We start from the raw sequence: 12,090 nt of genomic DNA on the forward strand, positions 1-12,090 counted from the left end.
ATATTCTTCCTTATACCTGTTTGCTAGCCTACACTATGGATTTTAAAATCAAAATATAACATGGACTCTTAAGTGAGTTTCAAGACGTCCAGTAACTTTTAAACTTTGTAGCCCCTATATGCTCAACTAGTAGAGAAAATTCCTGGACATACAGGCTGTGCACCTGATTTCACTGACTCCCTTCAGAGGACTCCTATGAACCACTATTATTACCATATGAGCTCCTCCATCCAGTACTACAGATCCTCAAATTTATGTACTGAAACCCCATAATTTTAATTCTGATTTACTCCTAGTAATATACAGAATATTAAGTAATATATTCTTCCTACCTTCTAAGGGTCAGACTTCTAGAAGGTTGGGAAACCTGATGACAGCTAGGAAGGGAAGGGAATTTATATTCATGGTGGAATGTTGAATGCCAGAAATAACTGTATTATGAACACCTCTGTAAATTATAGTGTCTAAAATAATTCATTTAGTTAAAATTTAAAAAAATAACACTGACACAAGTTTGTAAGCCAATTCTATCTATGCATATCTCAATATAAATTTCTGGTTTTTTTTTAGAAAACCTTAGATGTTAGATATTTAGGTTTGACCATATGTTTTAAAGGAATATAATCTTATGAATGAGTTCTTTAAATTAGATCTGGGGTTTCTATAACTGGTTCACTAATGTGGTTTTGAAAAAAGACACTAAGTATACTATTTACAGTGAGAAAGAGATAATCATCTTTGGCATTACTATAGTAGTATAAATATACAAACAATAACTTTTGGATATTTATAATAAAGTAAGTGTTGGAGTGATGTTTCTGAGTTCTCTCTTAGGACTTTGCTGTTAAATATATTGATAGGTTGTTGTTCCTAACTGTGGTAGACAAATTATGAAAAGAAAGGAATGAACCCAGGAAGTGAAATTTCTTGCACAAGTGACCTGAAAGATTCTGTCCCTGCCCTGAATTAAACTCATATCTCTTATATTTGTAGAAATGAGATTCTAAAATAAAACCCAGACTTATCCTATCAATGACTGAATTGCAAGGCAAATTGAAAACATAACCTCACAGGATTCCTGCTGTTAAAGTAAGCGCATTGACTGTGAAGAGATAAAATTCTGAAAATTGGGATGCGAACATAAATGCAGATATATTCCCAACCTGGAACTGTTTGGGACATTGACACTATGAATTCTGCCAAGTCCTTGCCTGAGTTAATAATGCTTTACTGAGGAAGTTAGATAAATTTTGTTTTGGTAGTCACTTCACAAATCACAGCTGTTTTTTATTAGGACCTTCTATATTTACCATTCTTTGCTCCTATAACTAGATTCAAGTTTCAGTAGTACCCTAAAGATAAGGTATAAATGTGACCTAATGAATGTATATTATATTTCTAACTGCCTGGATTTTCTAATTTAAGTACATAAAAATGTGAGCAATATATACAGAGAATTGATAATAAATGTGTAGGATAAGGCTAAAATAGACACATTTTATCTATTATGACTTGTAGATTAAGCCCAAACTAATTCTGGTTTTAGTGTTACAGTGTAAGACTTTGGAATTTAGTTTGTTATATTGTCTTTGAAACAGAGAGCAAAGAAGTCCTACATTAAATTATGCCATAATGCTATAAAACTCTGGTTCTGTAGAAAAATCTATCCAAATGCATTGAGGGATTGGGAAACTAGGGTGGATTAATAATGAAAGTCCCAATTATCCACTTCAAGACAGTGCACTGGCCCCACACCTATGAGAAATGCATGTCCAAGATCTTCAGCATTCTTGAAGAGGCACTATTATTGCTCTTCTCTTAAGTAAAGGTATAATGAAAACCCTAAACACTGCCCTGAGCTAAGGTTCTTCCTTTTCATGGGACTAATGGAATAACAGTGTAGAAGGAATCAATTGGTAGTATTTAATTGCAAAAGGTAAAGTGGACATGTTTATTGTATTGAACAAAGCAGTAATCAGAATAGTCTGACTTTTGAGGACCTATTACAGTGCCTACTGTCTATCATATCTACAGGAGAGAAAAGGCAATGCCAAGTTTGTAATAAGCTGCTCCTTAAGGATTGAAGATGCAAGTATGATATTCCTATCTTATATTTGTTAAGTATAATATGTAGTTGTTTACCAAGTTCAATTGTAAGGAAAGAGAAATTGAAGAGGGGTATTTGGATAAGCTAGGAACTCAGTTTGTATGGGGACAAGAAGTGAATTTTGAGTGTTTACTGCTTATTTACAGATTTTAGCTATTTTTCATGTAGGGCAATGAATTGTGCTTTCTTGCTAGCTGGCAATGTGACTAATTTTATATTTCTAGAAAACTCTAATTCTTTGCCTTATGTTTAGCTCTACAAATCATGGTTGATTACTCCTTCAAGGACATACTCCTTCAATTTCACCATTTTTCTCTTGCATCATAAAATTAATTAGGTAAAATGATACTCTCTGTTGTTCAATTTAGTGATTTGTCTGAATAGAAGATCATATCTGAAAATAACAAATAAATTTTCAAGTAACAGTTTTATTTTTTAAAATATCTATAGTTGAAAATAGATTGTAGGGGCTGACGAGATAGCACGGAGGTAAGGCTTTTGCCTTATATACAAAAGGCCAGTAGTTCAAATCCCGGCATCACATATAGTCCCCCGAGCCTGCCAGGAGCAATTTCTGAGCATAGAGCCAGGAGTAACCCCTAAGTGCTGCCAGGTGTGACACAAAAACCAAAAAAAAGAAAAAGAAAAGAAAAAGAAAATAGATTGCAGTGGTGTTTCTACTTTGATAGAGTTCTGAGTAAAGTTCCATACTAATAGGACCACTTATACAAATTTACTGAAATTTGTTTCTGTCCCTTAAACTTACAGATCATTCTGTGATTTTCTGATTATTAGATCACATGACCTAATTTACATATTTATTTTATTTATTAATAGCATTGGAGATTGAGTAACATTGCAGCTATAGTGTTAACATTAATGAATTTGATATACAATCATTACATTTTACAACCACCAAGGTTCCCAACACACTCCTCCACTCTCCTTATGTTATTTCTAAGCTACCTCTTTCTTTTTCACATTCAACCCCTCAGTTTGGTAATCTCAGTTTTGTTATAAAGTCAGTGGTGATCTATATTATCTGTGTCATTGTTTAATTTCTTTATGTACCATGATGTGTGTATATTTTTCATCAGCATTTTTCTCTGACTTTTAGTACGCATCAATGGTCATGTTTATTTTGAGTAATTTGCAGCCAACAGATTCAGGATATTAATAATTTTTATGAAAATATGAATTCCCTATAAGATAATAGAGTATATTTAGAGATGCCCAATGCATGTCAAGTTCACAAACTTGAAAGAAAGAATATAAAATAGGCACACGAGGCGATAAAAATTTCAAGACTTAATAAACACCTCTGAGAGAGGTATTTGGTGCTGGACTCAGAGAAAATGATATACTAATAAATGTGATAAAACATTGGAGCCAGTGCTATAGTCTACTAGGTAGGGCACTTTCCTCGCATGTGACCTACATAGGTTCAATCCCCTGGACCCTATGTTACCACTTGAGTCCTCCAGAAGTGATTGCTGAAAACAGAGCATAAATATTAAAGATTATCATTATACCAATTAATTAATAAGTTACAAATCTAAAAAAATAGCTGCAAACAATATTTCAATATTCCCTTAAAGTCATTTTCTCACCCTAGATTATAACTGTGGAATTTATCTGTGGGGTTTTAAGTTTACTAATGATGAATATTGACATAGAATATAATATTCACCATTTTTTAAATTTTATCTGGTTGACATTGCTACCCTGAGCTGTGTTTGGCTTTATATTTTATCTGATGTATTATTTACACATTAAGCAGTAACAAATAAAGTAATGAATTATTTTTACTTAACCCTCTACTAAAACAATTGTAATAGAAACTGCGTCTTCAAGACATTTGATAAAGCAGCTTTATTGACATTTCACCATAATTTGGCTACAGTTAAGAAAAACTCTGATATTTTGCATTTTATACAATTATGACTATTTTGAGGACATAAAATATATTTCAATACAAATAAACAGAAGATCTGAGATGTGGAATGATTATTTTCATCATTTCATTTTTTCTTTATTCTTTTATTACTACTTTTTGATCATAAAAATAATGTATTACTATATTTATACATAATTCCTTATTTATATTGGGCTAGCAATTTACTATAGAAGTTAAGTTGCATGCCCAGCATGTGTTTGACCCTAGTTCATTCGCTGGTTCCATATGGTTCCTCATGTATCACTGATTAATAACATTTGGAGACTGTTGATCACTACAGTGGCTTATTAATTTCTAACAATGCGTGTCAGAGAAGTACCACACTGTTGGACCCTACCATTAATCCATAGGCCTAGTTGGCTAAGAGCCTATGATTCCTCAGACTTACTAAGCACCACTTTGGAGATATCTCAAAAATTTTATTTCTTTTACTACATTAATTTTATACTTTGTATCACCTATTTTACTACTAAGTATGCATTTTATGAGTGTATAATAAATAGTAATGTCTATGTTATATGTTTTTATTTTCCATTTTATATATTGGTAGCAATCTAGCTATATAATATGTATATTTTATATGTATAGCTTTTTATTTTTTATATGTTTATCTTTTTTAGAATAATGAGATCTGGAGGCTTTTTAAGTTGAATTAAAGACATTTTTTTGTAAATCTTTATTTTATTCACTGGGACAAATGTATAACTAGCATATATTAGCTATTAATTACAGTTACAACATATTTGTGTGTTTGTGGCTCCATGGAACTATCTTAGTGACTTTAAATGATATATTTCCTAGCTATTGGTTATTTTTGTGCCTGGAGAAATTAATCCTCATATTGGCCTTGAGTTTCATAGTTATATTGAACACAGCATTAGTATAAAGATGTAGGTATATGCATGACAATGTGTTTAACCTAAGTATCATTTCCAATTATTTAATGATTCCAGATAACCCCTAAAAAGTTTATTCTGAAATCAGCCTTAACTTCAAATTCTCTGTCTGAATTCATACAGATGTTACATTTATATTTTATTGTTATTATTTTTGCATTCTCATAACCTCTTTTATTTTATTCTTTCCATGTCCTAGAAGTGTTCTGCAAACAAGTTTTTATGGAACCGTTATTTTGTCCAATCATTGAAGCATAATTGTGTATGAATATGGTCAATATACTGCATAGGACAATGGTTATCTTGGCAAATCTAAATTATAACCTAAAAATGGGACCCTAGATTACTAGCATTAAGGAAATATCCCAAAATATGTATTTTTGTCAATATCTTCTATCATGATTTACTGCACCATTCAGCCATCACACTGGTGATTTCAACGTTCACAAGTGCAAAACAGCCTGTTTTACCTTGGATTAGACAGAATCTTAGGCTTCTGACATACAAACATGTAGATCCTTGAAAGATTTTATGCTTTATTCTCTGAGTGATGAAACTACACATTCATATATGTAGTAATTGCTTATGACAGTTCTCCTTTTGCACACTTTTGTACAATTTTCCCACATTTTTAACTGTAGCATGCTGCTCTTAGAGTTATAAATTTTTGTCCCACATCACCTAAGATATTATTGTTTACTTTTTGATGATAATTACCTCTTGCCCTTCAGAACTGTGACATTTTGACAAATGCCAACAACAAACTGGAATTTTCCTTCGAACGGCCAAGTCTAAGTTCAAAACATTTTTTCCCAATGTTCGTTCCCAATTCCAACTGCAGATATTTCTGATATTATTTTAATTACAAGGTTCTATTCGAACTCTCTGGACCACATCTGTAAATTATTTAATGTTTGAATCTGTTCACTCAGTCAGTTTTCTCCTGGTGACTTTGTGATTGAAATTCAACAAAATTTCTATTTGAGAAATGTGATTTTTTGGTCAAAATACAAAGATGACCGGTTTAGCTTTAGAGGTACGTGTTTTTTGATAACAACTATAAAAATAGTAATATAATTATCACAATTTGTAAATACAGATATTTTCCCCAAATTAAATAATTACCAGCAATTTAATAAAATATGTATTGAATTCGTATTACATTTCCATAATATTTTGCTAATACTTTTGATAAACAAGGTACTAGATTCTTGATTTGAAGAAACAAATAGGCTGATATTATAGATATTGCAATGTGTGAATTAATTCAAATGTCTACATGGAAAAAATGAATGCATATTATGAGTATTTTTATTTCTAGGCATGCATTAGCTGTGAAATTTTACTACAATTCACTATCTCAATGAATATAAACTATTTTATTTTTTTGGTTTTTGGGCCATACTCAGTGATGCTCAGGGTTTACTCCTGGTTATGTGCTCAGAAATCTTTCCTGGCTTGGGGGAACATATGGGACATGGGGAATCAAATTGCAGTCCATCCTAGCTAGGGTGGGCAAGGCAGAAGCCTTATCGCTTGCTTCCCCACTCCAGCCCCTAAGGCAAGAAATAATAAGCTCATGTTTCTTCTTCTAAAATCTAGACACTATATCTAGTATATTTTTAGTTCTTAATATATATTCTTTCTAACTCTATAAACAACTGTTCTAGCAAGTTAATTTTGAAAATAATCAAGTAAATCATCATTTTTCTTGAATGGTAGGTATATAGAAAAATCACACATCAATTAAATTTTATTTTATAATACTTATGGTAAAATTATAATAAAATTATTTTTGACTTTTGTATACAAAGTTACTAAAGCTTTACCATTACCAATCATGCCAAACAATCTATGCCATTCCAGTTATCTTAATGTTAGAGAACTTCTGTTTTTTCATATCCCCACTAATTTCTAAGCCTGGCTCTTTCTATTTTGAGTAATAAAGTGGTTAATATACTAAGAGAGATGTGTTAAAATATATTCAACCTAACTTGAGTTGTCTAACTGAAGAACACATGCCAACAACTATCTCCTGTGTACTCAAAATTTAAACTATGGTCTGTCCGTAACAAAATATTCTTCAAAATAAATGTATTTCTATACTAAAGCCATGTTGCTATTTATAGATTATCAATTTATCTTACTATTGCGACAGAACATTTTTTCTTTCATTTTAAGAAAAGTAATCCACCAAATAAAAATAAAAGGAGTGAATGTTTTGAAAATATGTTCTTTGACAGTTCTATTTTATTTTTATAATAAAGCTCAACTTATTTCATATAAATTTATTCTAGCATCCTAAATATGATTTTATTATATGTTATTATTTATTAAAGTTGTGCTGAGAACTTGGGGGCCTTCCTGGGATGGGGATGGGCAAAATTTCAATCCTGCTGAAGTTCCAGTGTTCACATACACAACCTACATCTTAGGGTATATATATATATATATATATATATATATATATATATATATATATATATATATGAAAAGCTCAGCTTCCTAACTAATCTCAAAGAGAAGCTAAGCTGCTGAATTATCCCAGTAAATATCACCTGGAGCAGCACACTTCAAATCTCACAATACTGATAACACAGAAGCACAGCACATTTTATGAGAAAATTATATAGAAATCTACTAAGCTCAATGAATAAAAAAAATCACAAAAGACTAAATAAAGTGACAACAAAGAGCTCAGTAAATCTTCAATTACTTTAATAATGCCATTGTGATATATAAGCATCATCACACATTTTTATTAAACTATTTTGATACTTCCATTTGTCATTTTATTGTATCAAGTAATATAAAGTAAAATATGTTGTACTAGCTAAAGGAGTGAGTTGGGAGAAAAGGAGAAACCGGGGACATTGGTGGAGGCAGGGTCACACTGGGAACTGGTGTTGAAACATCTGTACATTGAACATTTTTATAAACATGATATTAAATAAAGTTTCAAACTTAAATTAGTTTTAAGGGCATTTAAAATGCATAGATCTTAGATGTGTTTTATCCTAAAAATAAATATTACACAGTAATTTGAAGATCCAGTGAAATAGCCACAATATTACTTTTTATGATTTCTATTAATGATGTAATCATTTTTATTTTTATAATATATCCATAAAAAGTAACAATAACTAGATTTAAAATTATGGTACTTTAAGAAAAGTGAACAAAGTAAAAGGTTAGAGGGAAAGAAATTCTGAAATAAGTACATTTATCATCTATCTATAATCTACTACCTACCTACTTGTTACCTATCTCTATCATCTATGTCTCTCTCATCTCTATCTATCTATCTATCTATCTATCTATCTATCTATCTATCTATCTATCTATCTATCTATCTATCTATCTATCTATCTATCTATCTATCTAACTATCTATCTATCTATCTATCTAATCTATCTATCTATCCCTGTGCTACTTCTAATGATCATAATTCTTGGGCCTGTAGACATGCCAGAGTTGCAGCCATCTCAGGCACCATCTTTATGCTAAATTCCTGACACCACTCTTTCAGGCCCAGTTCACCTGAATCTCAAAAAAATCTTTTTAAGATTTATTTATTTATTTTTGTTTTTTGGGGGGCCACACCCGGTGACACTTGGGGTTAATCCTGTCTATGAGCACAGAAATCGCTCCTGGCTTGAGGACTATATGGGATGCAGGGGATGGAACCGATGTCCTTCCTGGGTCAGCCGTGTGCAAGGCAAATGCCCCGCCGCTGCACTATCACTCCAGCCCCATATTTACTTATTTTTCTCTGATTCTCCAACATATATTAAGCAGGAATAAAAAAGAAGTACAACATCAAGTATATGCTACCATTTTGATTATAGAAGGAGAATTAAAAAAAATAAGACTATATTTATACATGTTCATATTTGTATAGCAAATATATATTTAAATATGTATCTTTATAGTAAGATGATTCTTTAAGTTTAATATATATCTTCAACAAAATTAGAAATCAAAATAATATAGTATTCTTAGGTTTACTTTTTGTTTGTTTGTTTTTGGGTCACACCCAGTGGCATTTAAGGGTTACTCCTAGCTCTGAATTCAGAAATCGTTCCTGGCAGGGGTAGGGAACCATATAAAATGCCGGATATCGAACTTGGGTTTGCCACTGGTTGGCTGTGTGCAAGTCAGATGCCCTACCCGCTGTGCTATCTCTCTGGCCCCTGCTTAAGTTTACTTTTATTTGTTCTTATGAAAGTCGGTCTAAAAGGTGTTTAAATAAAAAAAAATTAAAAAAAAAAAAGAATCAAGGTAGTTTACCTGAGTCAGGGTCTGGAAAGTGAGTACAGCAGGTAGATAATTTGTATACCTTGCATTTGTATTATTTGTATAAACTTGGCTGACCCAAGTTTAATCCCTGACACATCATATGGTTCCCTGAGCACAGTGAGTAGTGAATCCTGAGCAGGAGTAAAACCTGAGTACAGTTGGGTACAACAACAACAAAAAGTGTATAGGTACATACTACTTTTAATTATTAAGCTTAGTTGCTGTTTCTTCTTTCTCAGCATCAAAATTAAAAATTTAAGAAATAAAATTAAAATAGGAAAATATAATAGTATACAGAAAATTAAAAATATATTTTATTTATAAAAATGCAGTTATTTAGACACTAAATTGTGGGTCTATGTAAAATTTCAATAATATAATTATACCAACAGTTTTAGCTTTACTTGAATTTTTGTTGGACTCTGAAATAAATAATTGACCCTTTTATTGCATAAGGAATATATTATTAAAAGTATATTACCCTGTAAATATATACAGATTTCTCAAAAGTGACCAAGTCACAAAGGATATTTTGTTGTCTCAAAAATTTAATATGACTATTAATATTTAATAACACAATTCCATTAATTAACACTTCATTGTGGAAGGAAACAATTGATAGTTTCTCTTCTAAAGTATGCCACAATTCAGAATAGCTTCTATAGATCTAGAAAATAAATCTAAATATAAATATAAAGTAACATATGCATATATGTATTTGAATATTCTAAGGAAAATATAAAACATATTGAACTTAATTTTTAGGTGATTGATATAAGTAAGAAATTGTTGTAATATGACAAGAAAAACTGTGAGGACATTTCAGTGAGAGAAGACAAATTTGGAAAGGATTAATTTAAGTGCATACACAACATTGACAAAATACATTTTAAATACATGATTAGCCTAGAGTTAGATCATAAAAACTGATTTTGTCACTCCATTAATCTAAGAATTTTGTGTTTTAGAGTGATGTTAAACAGATAATATTTAAGTCCTCAGATACCATTAAATTCTGTTTGTGTCTTTTCAGAACACCCATGTAGGGACTCATTCATTTTTTTTTCACTTTGCCTTCCAAAACTTGTGATAGATGCTTGAAAAAATATCTATCATAAAGAAATAAAAATTTATGTATTACTTTAACACTTTCCAAAAAAGCTATACATAACTACCAAAGATAAAAAATATTTTAACAAAAAAGTACTATCTCTATTTATGTAAAAATATGCTATTAACTTTGGAAAAGTTAGAAAATTTAACATTAATTGATATTAATAAATATTTGTCATTTCCTTGGTTCTTTGTTCTTTAGTAGTGGTTAGTTTTATTAATGCAATTTTCTTCTCTTGTTAAGCAGATTCTCAAGTACTTGATTTATTAAGACATGATTTTAAGTGTGATTTAAAATTTCTTTTCCTCTTTCTACATTCATTCTTTACATATAGGCATGTTATTAATTCTTCAATCTGATATTTTAACCTGATATTTTATTGTACAAATTTGAACCTGATTGTTTATTGTACACATTTACTTTTTCAAATTTTTTTCTCCATAGAGCATTTAAGATTTTCTGTGTGTATTATCATGTCAATGAAAACAGTGATAGTTTGATTTTATATTTTCTTTTGTTTGAATCTGTATACCTTAAATAAATTTTTGATTAATTTAATATATATTTATATATTAGTTATAGATGTATTAGTGGGATTATCTAGTTTAATTAAGTTTGATGTTCAAAAGTTTATTTTTAATATGAATCATTAATAAAATCATCCAGAGAACACTTGAAAAATTTTTGATAGATCATAAAGTAGATACTGAAGATAGATCCTCTGATCTTAAAGAATGATGGTTGGCATTAATCTCAAACAAGCTAAAAAAGGGGTACACTTGAAGAAATATATAAACTTATCATGTTTACACTAGAACAGCTTTAGATAACATTATTTCCCCCTTAGAGCACTAGTGTGAGTAAAGTAGGTAAAGCTTTTTGCTTTGCAAGCAATCTTCGCTGGTTGGATATGGAATCTAAATGATCCTCTGAAACCACCATAGATGATAAGAAACATAAAACCATGAGTTAGCCCTGAGCATTGTCAGGTGTGACTCACCCCTCTCTCAGAAGTTATTATACTCTCAAGCTCAATTAAATCTGTCTTCTCAATTTTCTGAGGCTGGAGAGATAGTGGGTAAGGCACTTGCCATGTACATAGCCAAACTAGATTCAACCCCCAGAACCTCATCAGGAATGAACCATGTGCATTGGACCAGGAACAAATCCTCAGTACTGCTGGATCTGGGCCAAACACTCAACAAGCACATTTAAAAAAAATTTTAGATTTCCAAAAATATAAATTAAGTAATGCTTTTATGTATTAGATTCAATTTTATAATTATATATTAAATAGAGAGGCTACATTCAATAAAGAAATATAAGCATTTAAAATTACCCCTAAAATATTTTATTCAGAACACTGTATAGATAGTAGTAGTCAAACATAGAAAGAAAGCAACAACATAGGAAGATAAAGCATCTTTTCTTTTCTTTTTTTGTTTTTTTTTTGTTTTTGTTTTTGTTTTTTAGGCCACACCCATTAGATGCTCAGGGGTTACTCCTGGCTATGCGCTCTGAAATTGCCCCTGGCTTGGGGGGACCATATGGGACTCCGGGGGATCGAACCGTGGTCCTTTCCTTGGCTAGCGCTTACAAGGCAGACACCTTACCTCTAGCGCCACCTCGCCGGCCCCCTTTTCTTTTTTTTAAAGTATCTTTTCTATTCCCCCGTTTAATGATTTTTTACACTAACATAATTGTTAGCATTTTTACA

The sequence above is a fragment of the Suncus etruscus genome, chromosome 16 (assembly GCF_024139225.1).
Source record: "Suncus etruscus isolate mSunEtr1 chromosome 16, mSunEtr1.pri.cur, whole genome shotgun sequence".
NCBI classification, from domain to species: Eukaryota; Metazoa; Chordata; class Mammalia; order Eulipotyphla; family Soricidae; genus Suncus; species Suncus etruscus.